We start from the raw sequence: 13,684 nt of genomic DNA, 5'->3' as shown, positions 1-13,684 counted from the left end.
TTTTAATAGATACTTAATTCAAAAAATGTTTTCAAAAACACTGACCTGAGAATACACCTGAAATAAATACATATTATGTTAATAAAAGTGTCATCAGATATTTTATTTATTATTTATTATTATAATTAAAACGGTATTGCACCAATTACATTAATTATAAAAAATTACATAAATTATATTACAAAAAATAAAATAAAATTAAATCAAATTACAAATTACATATAAAAAGAAAAACAATAAATTAATATATAATGAATTAATACAATGAATGAATGGTTTCTGTTCCCAACACCAGCAATAAATATGATAAATTGATTGCTAGTATTAAAAACAAAAACCATTCAAAACTTTTCAGAAAAGCTCAAGCACGCCGACAACAACGAGCCCCATCCATCCGCGAACAGATCGCATTCGGGGTTGTTATTGAGGAGAGCATTGAGCGCAGTGAGAGCGCGTGGAATTGGTGATAAGGCTCGGGCTGTAGTGTGAGCCGGCGGTATAGCAAAGAGCACATGCTTGCGCGCTCGACAGTAATTATCAGGCACAAATAATTTACACACCTCATCACTCAAATCAATAGCGTCAATTTTGCCACGCAGAATCTTGCAGACAAAGGCTAATTGATTGTATTTCCTACGTGTCTCCAATGAGTTGTACCCAAGACAGCCTAGCAAAAACATTGTCGGATATAAATAGGGATAGTACCCAAATTGATGCTTGAACAGGAACCGAAGGAAAGCCTTTTGGATTTTTTCGAGCATCAGGGTATATTTTCCCTCGTGTGTGTTCCATACACAAGAACTAGCCTCCAACTTGCTGCGGACCAGGGCTCCATATACAAGCCCTATGGCGCGTCCTGTTCGAAAATCACGCACATTCCGAAGAACAAACCCAAGCCGCCTAAAAGATTCCTTTGCCAACATTGCCACATGATCGTGAAATGTGAGCCCGCGATCAAATGTGACACCCAAGTCCTTAATTACAGTGCTTCTATGGGAAATGAAGCACTGTAATTAAGGACTTACAGGCACTGTAATTAAGGACTTACGACAGGCAGCACAGTTCATAATGCTGAATATAGGTGGGAAAAAAAAAAAAAAAAAAAAAATAATAATAATGGGAAAATATTGCATAAGTAACTACCAACTTTATATAGGTAGGTAGTTACTTATGCAATATTTTCCCATTTTGTTACTCGATATGAAATTTTTATTAGATTTCAACAGGTAGACGCTTGTTGCTAACGGCCAGGTAAGAAAAATATACCTAGATTTTTATTGAAAGTCATATTAGTACATAGTTCAAGCGTAAGATCGCTATTGGCAATAGCGAATTGACGCTCTCTTTCCTGTAGTATGCTGCAAGCAAACTTCCTGCTGAACTGTTTTTTTATCAAATTAAGACACATACTAATTGAACTAATAATATAAAAAAATGAAGACTAGACTAGACGTTCTAGACTCTGTATTTCTATTTTATCAAGCTCTCTACAGAACCAGAAGAATATTATAGGTACCTATATTTGTACGAAAAGTTCCTTCGTCCCACTCATTCATCGCATGAATACAAAAAAGTATAAGGAGCTGGCTCAATATACTAAATTTATAAAGGAAGACGTTGAATTTCAATTTCTTTAAGATAAACGCAAATGAATGCTGCGAATCACATGAGCTCGTTACTTTATGAATAAAATGTAATTGAGACTCCTCCGCCGACACTTCGTAATATTACATTTCTCCTAGTGAACGCCACAAACGCACATAAATAAGTTTCTTTCGGTTCCTTTCATAACTTTCAATTTATTTTATAAGAATCTTGGAGGAAATAGTGTTTGCTGTGGGTCCAATAATTCTGATTCCTCTTTAAAATTGTATGTTTTATTCAAAAGAAAGGCTCAATCGCTTTGAAAAAGTCGAACTTTAAGAACATTGTCATAAGCTTTTATCGGGAGCGCTTCCACCATTGCGCTCCCTTAAAAGGCTTGTGTTGATTTTCAATCGGACAGTTTTCACATTTTTTAATATAATTAAACAATTTGTCTATTTGAACAATTGATGTTATGCGAGTAATCATTTATTAGCAATCTCTTGTACAATCTATAAATGGTTCAAATACGATTGTGCCTGCCTTTAATGCAATTTTCACATTTGTTTAATTCTTATTCTTCTCAAGTTCTTATTAAAAAATATAATCTAGAAAGAGACAATCAGTAAACTATCTAAGAACCTTAGCGTATTTTATATAGGTACTCCAATATTCTCAAATGAAATATATCGAACACTGCGCTGCAAAACATGAAAAGCATAATTGAGAGGTTCTATAAGTATCAGTAAGCCTATTATCAAGGCCCTCAGCAAGCCATTAAAGTTTCTAACTCATTTCTGCTATGGACTATGGACATAATATTACTTGGTATATATCTGACACGATACCCTTAAAATATCGTTGTGCATTACACTTAATATATAGAACACATCATTAGAAACATCATTTTATAGTACGCAAATACCATACCAAATACAAAAAAATCAAAGAATAATTATTATTAGTGCTTTTTGGTAAATTTTTAACTGTTTTATAATTTTTCTCGTGGGTATATGTTGCTGTTTCAACATGTGTTGCTATAGTCAAGATAGTATACATTGCAATGTAAAATAGAGTCACAATATAATATTTTGGCGACGAAGCGTATTTCGGGTACGCCCCATAACTAAGGCCCGGCAGACGCATAGTGTCCGCAAAGAAAAATGTGGGACGGGGATCCAGAATTAAGCGGGTCGACGACCCCTCGGGCGCCGTCTGCACCCCTTCACAAATCTTGCACCACTTAACACCATCCATGATAACAGCATAATATATTTTCACCATATCACACAATGTAGATATCTCCCCGCAAGGAAACAGTAATAGCCGCAATAAACGGAACCGTATCATAAATTAATGGCATGGATAAATGTTGTTTTTCAACAAACAAGCTATTTAAAGTTTATTTAAAGCGTCAAATATCGAAATATGTTATTATCGTTATTATAATTTTATTATAAAGCGGACCATAAATCTGTCTCGAAGGCATTCTTGAAGCTAGCAAAGGCTATTATTCACACTGGCAGGCACCCGAGGTGTATGACAAATGATGAAGAGTGCAACGGTCGCGAGAAGACGGCAAAGCCGAAATAGACGGATACATATTACCTTCGCCGAAAAATCTTATTTAGAAAAGTATAACAACAAGGTAAGAAAGTTGTATAATCATTGCTTACACCATTTCACGTAACTGAAGTATTCATAATAAGAAAGGCAGCCAGTTTTTATAGGCCAACAATTCCACAGTTCCCCCATTCCACAGATAAGCGCAATGTAAATACATAATTATAAATTTAAAGTATTTATCTACAAAGCTTTTCAACTTGTCCATTATATCAAAATTGAAAGGTAAACTTTGTCGGCTGTCAAAGGGATCATTACATAAAAGTGTTAAAGAGATTATAGACGCTTTCCCACAAACAAGCCAGGAAAGTAAGTGACGGCTCTGCAATTAACAGCTCCTGGCTTAATCGGATCGGTAACGGTTATTTCTTACAGTACCTACATTTTTTGTAACACTTTGGTAGTCTTAGATTTAGACCTCACAATTTAAAAGAATACTTTTTATGTTTAGAAATCTATTATCAAAATAACCATGTCCATTTTAACTTTCTTAGCAATATACAGAATACTACACGGTACACCGTATCTAAAATTTGAAATGCACAGTCGAAGTAAATTAAAATAATTTATTTTCGTAGCATACACGCATATAGTAATTTTAAATGTATTTGTTTGTATTACACTCTACAAGTGCAACCGTGTAACTGATACTTTGATAAAACATATATTATTTTTAAGTAAAAATTCTGCACGGCTATAGGCAATAGTAAACTTTCTAATGCTTAATTAATTTAATATATTACCTACACGTAGTTGTTTAATTATTATTGCATCTATTGGTCACGCACAACCCATTACCAATGCTACACATTTTGTTTCCTTTTCGTTAAGCGTTTAGTTTTTGTTAATCTTACAGCATTTCCTGTTATTAGGTACATAACGTAGTTTTCTTGGATATGTAAGCTATAGATATGAATTAAAATGATGATTTATAGATACCTCATACCTAGCGCCGATGAAAATGCTAAAATTATAGGTTCTAAAAAAATCAACAGCTAATTTAAAAGTGCTAAATAAATTAAACACGACGTCATGACAGTACCCAAATGGAAAATAATTTAGTCAAAAAAAATGCATTTTCTGCTTTTGAAAACTGAAATCTATTTCGCAATGAAAATATATTTAAATCTACCGAGTATATTGATTAAATCGTCAATTCGAGAATTAGGACGCCAGATAGGCACAGATACCTACACATATTCTATAATAGGTTTACATGCTTCGTTTGCATCAGAGGTAAAATGAATGAAACAAGACATTTATTTTTGAAGGAGCCGATGCAGATGGTCCAGCAGCCTTATTGTCTGCAAGAAATAGTCAGGATAATTGAAATTCTGCTACAGTAACTCGAATCGGATTCCGTAGACGATTATAATCCTGTCTCGCTTATATTTCCATCCCTTTGAGAAATCTATTAGATGTTAAATCTCCCGCGACTTCATTACGAACCGAAACGCCGCACGAGGTATGTGCGTTCGCATTTACATTCATTTATACGTTTACATAAATGTGAACAAGACGGTTTTCCTTTATTAGGCTATTAAGCCGCTTAAATGGTTTCGTAAGAAACGAAGGTATCGTGCCTGTAGAAATCCATTCTCGTATTCGTCTTTCTTCAGGATTATATAAAAATATAAACATATTTTTTCATAAATATATTTGTCCATTTCAGATATCTTATTATCAAATTCAATGAGGATTATATTGTCAACAACGAGATTATTTTGAAGTTATTGAAAAAGTCTTGAAACGTAACAAATGGGTAGACTATGTATTTACCTGCCGTTGTCTTTATAACATGAAACCCTTGTCTATCACTGAAATAAGCCATAAAATGTAAGAAATTCTATTTGATGCAAAGGTATTTGTGGATAAATGAATACCCTTATTCCATTATTATCAAAACACGGCTTTGCCACAATCTTATCTCCTTTGAATCCTTCAACAATTATTTAACGCAATCAAACTTCCAACAAACTTTTAATTACATTGTTGGAAATCAATTGACGCCTGACCTAAATCTGCATTTGAATAAGGAGGCACTGTGTTCCGAGCTGAACTGGGGAATCGCATCGCGATCTTAATATTCCCAATCTCGTTATTGGATTGCAAACAGAAATGCAGTCAATGGTTGGTTGACAAACTCGCCCATTCGCTATCTACCTGGATAACATCAGCTATTCAATTAGTTAATGTGACCGGGAGGCAAATAAAGTACACGGCGCCGTTACGAAACTGAGTAAAATCATATTATGTATTATTATTTCTTTTGATGAATTTTGTTTTGTTTTGATATTTATGTAGTGTATATATGTGTATAGGTATCTATTTTAATTTATTCATATTTTTAATTTTCTGCCACTATAGGCGTCATTTGGGAACATGGGAACCACTGAAAATCAGTGCTGCAGCTCTTAAGCCGCAGAATTCCTGAGTGGGGTCCCTGTTCAGCACACAGGATCACACCTTATTAATATGTATTTATGTTTTATATCGTAATTTCAATGTGTTTTTCTATTTAATTTCTGTTTTATTTTTATTTTTCTTTATGTGTGTGTTGAATTAAATGTCCTTTCTTTCTTCTTTCTTTCTAAAAGTGAAATGATATGACGTTAGATTAAAATTACGGATATACAAATAATTTTAAATGATAACTAAATTAATATATTGCCTGTTAGCTATATAAGTTATATTATTTTTTAATTATGTCATTTAACCATTAACGCACAACTCAAAATTTATATAGAGTGCGTCTATAAATGTAAGGGTATTATAATTCACTAGCGAGCGTGATTTAGATCATGGAGGGGTATATATATATCTGATAATTATCTTAATATATATGTATAAATCTCGTGTCACAATGTTTGTCCTCAATGGACTCCTAAACCACTTAACCGATTATAATAAAATTCGCACACCATGTGCAGTTTGATCCAACTTGAGAGATAGGATAGGTTTTATCCCGGAAATCCCTCGGGAACGGGAACTATGTGGGTTTTTCTTTGAAAACGCGGGCGAAGCCGCGGGCGGAAAGCTAGTCTGTACATAAAACATACAAGTATGTATTATAAATCCTGCATTCTCATATTTTTATGCTTGATAATTAGACGTCTAAGTAAGGTTTAAGTTACAAACTAAATCAATTGAGTTATTAACTATGAGTTTCAACTATTAGTTTTACATAATCTTGACCACGTGTAAACTTAATAATAAAGGGTCATAACAGAAGCAAATTGAATATGCTCTACACAGCCCTACCTCCATAGGTTCGCTGCGGTTATAAAACTTTAAATTAAACGGAATATAGTACCTACCTACCGGGAAATAATTTACATAGTGAAGTCGCTTGTTTATTTCGTAAAACCTTACGGGTTTTTTTTATCTATCAGAACCGGAAACTATTACTATCACCTCCCTTTTTGGTGTTTCTTTTCTTTTCAATAAAATACTGCATTCACTGATATGATGATATGAAGAACAACAAGTGGGAAGTATAAATAGTTCTGTACGTTGGATTGTAAATTCTTCAAAACTAAAATAGAGTCCTCTTTTTTCTGTCCTTCAATCAATAAAAACTTTACGTAAGGGATTTCACACAATCTAAGATAGCCAATAATGCATTCTAAGCTCAATTTATCTTATCCGGCTCATAAAACTTTCCGAGACAAGATACAAGGGATCAACTTTGTCCAAGTATTTCTAAGATGCCTTTGGTTGTGACTGAGATTCATTTTTATGATTGTATCAAAACAACAATATTAGTCAATCTTTTCAAATTAAAAACAAATGTTGTTAAACAATCTATAACAATTATATATCTAGTTGTATTAGGTTTGGTTGGATAAATGGAGATTCCTATTTCTCCTTTCTTATGTCTTAACCTGGAAAGTTAATTAAAACAATTATAACCGATTGTAAATTGTAATAACATAGCTCGAAGTTATTATGTTAAACAACCATGGTAGCAATCGTAATAAGATTTTGTATTTTGTAGGATTTATATTCAGACCACCCTTTTAAGAACAGGCAATCCACATCTTGAGAAAAAATGTTATTGCTGTGAGAAATATTTAATAGCATAAAAGACCATTCAGGGATTGGAGTTAAAAATGTGTCTAAATATTACGAACGTTTCCAACGCGCCATCTCAAGTATGCGTTCTAAGCAAAATAAAATGCGCGAAATACTGGCATTTCATTTTAAACCAGCTCGTTAACCTTATTACGGAGTGTGAGTCTTCCTTTTCACCGAATGTAAATAAGTATACCGAACTAACAACATCGCGTCACCAACTGTAATAAACTGTGTTCATTTCAGTTAGCTTACATAATCCGAAACGTTTTATGTAAAGCCATGTAAAGAGTATTAAAGGCTTCATTATATCCAATATTATTCGTCCTCTATTTATGTCATTGATATACCTATTAAATAATTTGAACTTATAATAATTTCGCGAACAATAAATATCTAAATAAGCCTCTACACAAATAATCTTAAGTACAAAAATCTATATATATAAAACTCAAAGGTGACTGATATAGTGATCTATCAACGCACAGCCCAAACCACTGGACGTATCGGGCTGAAATTTGGCATGCAGGTAGATGTTAGGACGTAGGCATCCGCTAAGAAAGGATTTCCCGAAATTCTTGCGGGAACGGGGAAAAACGGGGAGCACGTACAAAGTCGTGGGCGGAAGCTAGTTTAAATATAAATACATATTCATTTTAAAACTTATAATAAACGGGAAAGTTTTTGGGAACACCTGCGAATTGCACCCCTTCATTAAATTTTCTAAGGCTTTATAATTATGCTAATGGCTTGAGACAATTCAAACAACTCCTTTAGCTATGTAAAGAGAAAAACAAACATCAAATATTATTTTTAACATCTTATTTCATTCATCAGAATATGTAGATAGAATTACTTATTTTATCGAAGTTTCATTTATTTATAATTTTGTGGTAATGAAGGAATTGCATGTTAGATGATTAATCGCCTTAAATTAAACGTCTACGTGAAAAGCAAACGTCTTCAAGGATAGCAATTATTTTTCTTGCGCGCTATTATGAAAAATAATGTACTTCAAAACTGAAATATACATTTTATGAATACGGTACGGAGAATATTTCAAATCATCATAAATTATTGTCCTTAACTAATCAAGAACGAAACTGAAAACAAATACATAATAGTATCACAGATAATTATAGTCCTATAGATAATATTATCCATCATAATATCCAAAGCAATCGGTCATCGTTATGACCGTTCGTCGTAGTTAGGGTCAAACTTATCCCTGGAACCTAGAATAAGTTACAATAGTTGGTACAACTAACCATCACAATATGCATGGATATAATTTGTAGCTTAAAATTATATTTAAGTAGTTGTAATTTATATTAAGATTAATATAAAATTATTAATAGACTAAGACTTGTTAATAAGACTTGTTAATGTACTTCTGTTTGTATAATTTTAGGCTATCGATGTCTTTTTATTTAACCGACTTCAAAAGAAGGAGGAGGTTATCAATTCGGCCGGTATATTTTTTTGAATTTCTGTTTGGCTATGGTATTATATTTAAATTTTCAACATTATCGAGAAATATTGATGGATCTTCAAAACAAACTTCTTTCTATAACCGAAATGAAACATAATAAATTATGAAATGAAAAAGTATGATGGATGTAGGTATGTATTTTACTTTAATTTAATTTAATTGAAAATCACGATACAAATAAATGTCGAGGGGTGACACAGGCTGTCTCGGCAAGCGTGATAAACAATCGTGAAATATTTCTCTAGTCTCCCGACTTCACTACTTAATTTCTTGATATGTTTATATATATTTAATTTATCGGCGTGCATGTATAAATGTTTCTGTTATTATTTCGTTAAATTATCGTATTTTACTTTCCTATCAAACATATCTAAAATATTTCATCTAAAGTTTGTGAATATTTATTGAACAAATTTGGAAAGTATAATATATTTGATTACAACCGTAGTAGTAATTAGTAGTATTTATTAACAAATACAATGAAATCAACATACAAATATATATACAATATCTATTCTGTAAACACTATCATGCTTTTTTAGATAAAGATATAATAAATGGTAAAAAGTATGTTTAAACTTTAAAACTTCAGGAATTGCAAGCTGCGAATCAGCGAACCATGTTAGTTGAAGCTTTAAAATGTTTTAAAGTAGCTATGAAAAGATCTTTCTACGGTGTACCACGCGTCGATGCAATAAATGCCATGAATGTCATAACAGAAATTGCTCCATTGGGAAACCATTTAAAATCAATAGCGCGTAACAACCTTAAGAAAACTAACTAGGTCATAACTAGGCCTATCCAATTTATATAGTATTGAAAAATGAAATATATTTATTTTACTCTCCTTTAGGTTAACATATACTGGGTCATTTGACCCACCAGCTGACCTATCTAGAACGATATAAGAGCATAAAATAATAAGATTCAGCACTATGACGTCACTTGTAAGCTGTCCACCTGAGTGCAGATGAGAATTCGAAAGTTCAGGTAGAGATTTTTTCCCCTTGTCTCCATGATTTTTGTACGGCGTTGCGGAATAATGGATTAAAAGCAGTATAGAACATACTATTTCTACAGAGATGCCGTACAAAAATGGTGATCCACATGAAGTCGGAATGTATTTTTATTTTTCGACAATTGCCGGGCTAAATTTGGTCATTTGATTATGTCGGTCTGATCTGGATATAATTTTATTGGTAATTTCTAGATGGAAATTTTATAGGCGTATGTATACTATACATAATTATTCAACATTAATTCATCGAGTACAATTCCATATATGTAACAAAGGACCCCAAATTCACAATAATGCTAGAGGAGTGTAAAGCGGCTTATCTTATTGAAGCAGTCTTCAGTAGGTTGTTCTGAAGAGAAATGCGGCGTCGAAACGTACCTACGTGGTACGGAGTATTATGTCTACAACGTTTAGTCGTTACATTAATATAATATAATATATATTATATTATATGTTTAATGTATATAGTATAATATAATATATATTATATTATATACATTCAATTTAACGATTTCCTGATGTGACATAATACTCCGTACCACGTACGTTTCGACGTTAAATATATTTTAATTTTACGTTTCACTCGCGTGTTGCCTGAATGAAAAGAAAGTATAATAAAATGTACTCAGTAATGTTAGTTAATGTACAAAATTTCATGAAGATTTGATCAGCTCAATATGCGAGAAACCATAGAGACCAATCAATTCATTCGTTGTTTCTGACTACAGCGTTTTTAAAAAATAATCTCCGGTTGCAATATCTGCATGGAATTAATTATCTATTTGCTTTCGTTGCAATGTTTGTAATTTCTAAATACCCTAGTGTTGATGTCCAAGTTACAAGAGATAAAAATTAATTACTTTATCTTAAAAATTTTGTCATTTAATACCATATATTCATACATTCCCTTATCCATGAAAAATAGTTTAGTGACTTTTCGCCCTTAGTGATAGCAAAATTGATTTTCCGTTTTTCATACGGACTACGGCGTTCATAGTCACTTGATTTTTAAAATGTTCATCAAATTATCTGATTGCTGGTCTCCTGTTTGCGTAATAAATTGGACTGACTAACGAGATCCCTTTTAAAACAATGAGTTTTTTTAATCTGTTTCTATCTTCTCATCCTTTATGTTCCTATTTTAATGGAGTTATGCCATAGAGTCTAACTTTTACACTACTAATCCTATTAGATGGATATGGATCGTATATTACGGAAAATGAACAAAATTTATTGTTATAAAAATTATGTTCGACATACCGCCAGACGAATACAAAGAATTTGTAAGGTAGAAACTTTACGTTAAGAATAATGTTCTACTTTTTACTGAAACTCAAACTGCCTTTTGTAATTTACACTAACAGTAAAATAATGTGAAAATAATACATAGAGAACCATTCCTTATTCAGATCATTCATAGATAAATGCAGTGCAGCAGTTTGTGCGTGGTAGTAGAGAAATGAAATAAAACTCACGAGCAATATTGTTATTTCATTTAAATATCAATAACTATTTAATTTTTCAGATAAAATATTTACCTTCATAGATTATTCAACGAAAATGCATTCAGGTGTTATCAGTTAATTTAAACAGTTCAATTACGAAACAATTCGTGCAATTTAATTTTCAAACATACAGTTTCCATTAAAATGTGAATACTTACGAATGCACGATGAGTAGGTACATTCCTACGTTCTGTTTGACCTTAATTGAATCTCGACGGCACAGTTCGTTAGTGGACATGTATTGAAAAATATGAATAGAATTCATTCAACTATGTTACTCGTAGTATAAGGCGCTTTAACGAAAGCTCACACAACTACCTAATATCAATTATGATTAATAAAAAGTTTTCAGTAACTTCATTTTACATAGCCATTCAAGAGAAAAAATATGCTAATAAATTTTTTTGCGATGAGAAAGCACATACTCAGATATTTACTGAGTCACATGGACCATATTATAATTTACTATAGCTGTGCTCCGCGCTTTTACCCGCAGTGCTCCGCTGCTGTTGGTCTTAGCGTGATGATATATATAGCTTATAGCCTTCCTCGATAAATGGACTATCTAAAACCCTTAAAACCGAAAGAATTTTACAAATCGGACCAGTAGCTCCCGAGATTAGCGCGTTCAAACAAACAAACAAACTCTTCAGCCGGAACAGGGATGATCGGCTAGTCTTGATTATTGTTAGAGTACGAATTATCTCAAAAAGTTACTGCAATTGTATAGACTGGTAAAGCTAGTTATCTTTTATTGCAACAAGTTTAGCTTCTATCACTTGTATGAATGAAAAAGTGGCAAAGTTCTTTTATGCGATATGGATTTGGCAATACTCCAACCGCAATAATTTAAATTTACGATGCACTCGAAAGAATTATTCATATGCTATATAGCTAAGTTATTATTTTTTTACATAATTTGATATAAACAATGGTGAATCGATCATTTAATATTATAAGTCCAAGATCTCATCTAAGTTTATAACTCTATTATAACTCCTTACCAGGGACGTTAAAACGATACTTACTATTTCCATGTTTATTCGTTAAATAATTCCTTGAATTTTTTTAATAATGAACGAGGAGGTATACCTAAATTTCTTCCACATTTATTTGCCAACCCGAAACACAGAAATAGTACAATATCCTTTAAATTTTAAATTAGCATTAATGGAAATATAATTGGGTTGAAAGGTATAAAATACATAGACGCGTTTGCAAAAAAAGGGACATTTATTTTTGCTCTGTGTTAGGTGTAGAGTTGCCAGGTGGGTGGAATCCGACGGATTGTTTCGTTTAAATATTAAATTATTTACGAACGGTGGAGTTTGTGTAAAAATAATCATGAATAAATTTAGTTCATATTTAATATTACAGCAGTATGGGTATTATATTTTGGCGTGTAGGGCATCCTATACGTAAATAGATACAAAAACTATGCTGTGTCTACTCCGTCTTTTCACAGGAAAATGTGGCTACCCTAATGTAGTGACAGGTTCGGTTGACCTTTCTGATGACATGCAAGGGACGAAATCACCCGTTCGGACCCTTATAAGAGCTATTTATGCTTCAACGCTTTTGCAGATTATGCCCAAAGGCCTTTGAATCCCTTACTCATTAAAAATACTATTAATGTTTTGCAAGAACGACGAATAAACAAAACCAACTACTTAAATATTTAAACTAAAGTTAAAATATTTTACCATAGACCTCGTATTGAACAAATTCTAATGTCACTAACTACATACCTATATCAAATGATAGCCCACATTTTAAAAACGTTCATATTATACAGTCGTACTTACATCTTCAATGGTTCCAAGCTACATCAATATGTTGTACTAACACGATCACTCTTGAAACCGGCTTCAATCGATTCACTGAGCAAGAATAGGGCTACGATTGATGGCATGTCAGCAAAGACGCAATATCGATATCCTTAGATTTATTTTGCATTCACTTTCACGAAAGTTGTTTTCTCCAAGCATAAAATAAACGTAGTGGCTTGAAAATAATCATATCATGTTTTAGCCAAATACATTTCACAATTTCATGTCTTGCAAGTAGGTAATCCTTTCAGAATTTGAAGACGAATTTTCCTTCAATTTATGGATAACGTTTTAATTTTTTACGGCTATGGACTTCAAACCAGATGTTAATGAACCTATTGTGTTTTATGCTTTATTTTATATGTACCAACTTATGTAGCAAAATATTTTTGCCAGGTCAATGGTTACAGCTCGAGAGGGATGCTACGTCATACCAATATAGCGAGCTACAAATTGAAAAACGTAGTGGGCGGCGTGTATGGTTCTGACAACAATTAAGTAGTGCACTGCGCACGTCCTCAGACGACCCTTCACTGCCTGACTTCTCTGAAAGTTGAGA

Source organism: Colias philodice, chromosome 2 (genome assembly GCF_061535455.1).
Source record: "Colias philodice isolate Cphi_HAF_F1 chromosome 2, ilColPhil1 Martin Lab GWU primary, whole genome shotgun sequence".
In the NCBI taxonomy this organism is placed as follows: domain Eukaryota; kingdom Metazoa; phylum Arthropoda; class Insecta; order Lepidoptera; family Pieridae; genus Colias; species Colias philodice.
This window is presented reverse-complemented; position numbering follows the sequence as displayed.